This window comes from Bombina bombina, chromosome 3 (genome assembly GCF_027579735.1).
Source record: "Bombina bombina isolate aBomBom1 chromosome 3, aBomBom1.pri, whole genome shotgun sequence".
In the NCBI taxonomy this organism is placed as follows: Eukaryota; Metazoa; Chordata; class Amphibia; order Anura; family Bombinatoridae; genus Bombina; species Bombina bombina.
Genome location: NC_069501.1, coordinates 275,653,239 through 275,655,777, shown reverse-complemented (window position 1 = coordinate 275,655,777; position 2,539 = coordinate 275,653,239). Strand labels below are relative to the sequence as shown.

General features: G+C 37.6%; 1 long non-coding RNA gene across 1 annotated transcript; it reads left to right on the top strand.

Moving 5' to 3' along the window:
- The first annotated feature begins 1,264 nt into the window (after positions 1–1,264).
- On the top strand, positions 1,265–1,589 carry LOC128651595 (uncharacterized). The gene is made up of 2 exons (XR_008401133.1): positions 1,265–1,396; positions 1,477–1,589. It is a non-coding gene; the product is annotated as an uncharacterized LOC128651595 (long non-coding RNA).
- The last annotated feature ends 950 nt before the right edge of the window (positions 1,590–2,539 follow it).

The window sequence follows — 2,539 nt, the reverse complement described above, 5'->3', positions numbered from 1 at the left end:
TTCAATTGTTACACAGCTGTTTCTAAAAAGCCTCCTTGCAAATTAGGAATACTTTTCACAGAGACTTATAGGTTTTGTGATTCTTCCAAACGCTTACATATTACTACTGAAGTTTTCTCTTTACACTAACTTTAGACAGTTTACAACACTGATACTATTTCCTTCCCTGTTAAAGTGCTGTCTTGTCAAAATAGATCCTACATTTTTCACTATCACAACTTTATTATTGCTTATGGTTTATTGAATTGCACTTTGCATTTCCTCTTTTGTTTGCTTAGTTGCAGTATTCAGATTCAAACCAATATTAATTGCTAGACAGATATCCTCATACATATTAAACAAAAGCTGCGCCGTTGTTTCATATTTGTATCAGATAACTGTCTAACTACATTCATATTAATTCTTAAGGCTGCAGTTGTGGTTCAAAGTTGTTACTTTGTTGTTCTTTTTCTGCCTTGTAGGAAAAGCAGAATTAATTCCTGACATTAATTCTAAGCCCCAAAAATGGACCCAGCAGCATTATTATCTCATGTGGAAGCCCTGACTCAGACTGTAGATAATCTAACTAAGGGCATGACTGCTTTACAGTTAGAAAATACTACTCTAAAAAAATACATTGACGAAAAGACTGATAACTTACGATTAGCATTTAGTACTCATGAACCCCAACCATCCCCCCCTCCACATTTCTCTGGCCTTAGGCATGAATTTAGAGAATTTAAGAATTCTTGTTATCTTTACTTTCAACTAAAACCAAAAACTTATGCCACTGACAATCTGAAGGTTCTTACTACCATCTCCTACTTAAAGGGTGAACCCCGTATTTGGGCAAATCTGTTTTTTGAAACTAATGACCCAATATTACACTCCCTTGACCAATTTTTCAAAGCCATGGGTCAACTTTATGACGACCCCTACAAACAATTATCAGCGGAAACTGCTATGCGCTCACTCCGCCAACTTAAGAGACCAGTTGAAGAATATATAACTGATTTTAAAAAATGGTCATCTGACACCATGTGGAATGATCTCTCTTTGCGAAATCAATTTCGCCTAGGGCTTTCAGATCCCCTAAAAGATGAGCTTGCCAGACAACCCCTACCTGACACTCTAGACCAACTAATTGATTTAAGCATTACTTTAGACAGACGTTTGAGAGAAAGACGCTCTGAAAAACAACACTCAGACACCCTTATGAAAGCCTCTCATCTTAGCACATTACCCACTCAAAACAAAGCACTGATTAAGACCACTACTACCCCCATGGAGCTCGGATTTATCAGAGGTCCATTAACCCCTCAAGAAAAGTTGAGACGTAGAGCTAACGATCTCTGCATGTACTGCGGGGGGTTGGACCACTCCGTCAGAGATTGTAACCAACTTCTGCGCAGGAATGGTAAGCCACCAATAATACAAACTTGTTTATCAGCCAAACAAACACTTACTAATCATTGTTCCCTTCCAATTCTGTTACAGTGGGAACACCACCGAATAGAATCACAAGCAATCCTTGACTCTGGGGCTACTCACAATTACATTGACCAACACTTTGTGCTAACAAATAAAATACCACTTGTTAAAAAGTTAAATCCCAGTGTCCTCCGTTTTGTAGATGGAAAAGAAATAAGCTCAGGTCCCATACATCATCACACTATACCCTTACGAGTCACTACACAGACGCATCATTCTGAATTTGTCTCTTTTGATGTCATTCCATCACCACAGTTCCCTGTTATTTTAGGTATTCAATGGCTAAAGAAACATGATCCTCATATTACTTGGTCCTCATCAACAGTACAATTTAAATCTCAGTACTGTATAGATACCTGTTTATTCCATGAAAATTTACTATTAATACACCCTGATACTGTACCAAAAGAATATTGGTCCTACTCAGATGTCTTTGACAAAAAAGAATCTGAGACGTTACCCCCTCACAGGGTTTATGATTGTCCGATAGATCTACTGCCAGGAGTAGATATTCCCTATGGACATATATTCCCTCTCTCAGAACCCGAATTAATACACCTTAAAGCTTATCTAAAAGAAAACCTACAGAAAGGATTCATACGTCCATCCACTTCTCCTGCAGGGGCTGGGATATTCTTTGTGACCAATAAAGACCAATCTCTTAGGCCCATAATTGATTATAGAGAATTAAACAAGCGTACCATAAAGAATAGGTATCCGTTACCTTTAATTCCCCAACTCATAGATAGGTTAAGAAGCGCAACTTATTACACTAAATTAGATCTTAGAGGTGCATATAACTTGGTACGGATAAAGTCAGGACATGAATGGTTGACTGCTTTTCGAACAAGATATGGCCTATATGAATACACTGTTATGCCATTTGGACTTTGTAATGCTCCCGCTACCTTCCAATATTTCATAAACGATATCTTCAAGGATTTGTTAGATCTGTTCGTGATCATATACTTAGATGACATACTCATATATTCCTCCACTGTCGAAGAACATATAAAACATGTCAAGATCATTCTATCTAGACTTAGGGATAATTCTTTGTATGTTAAGC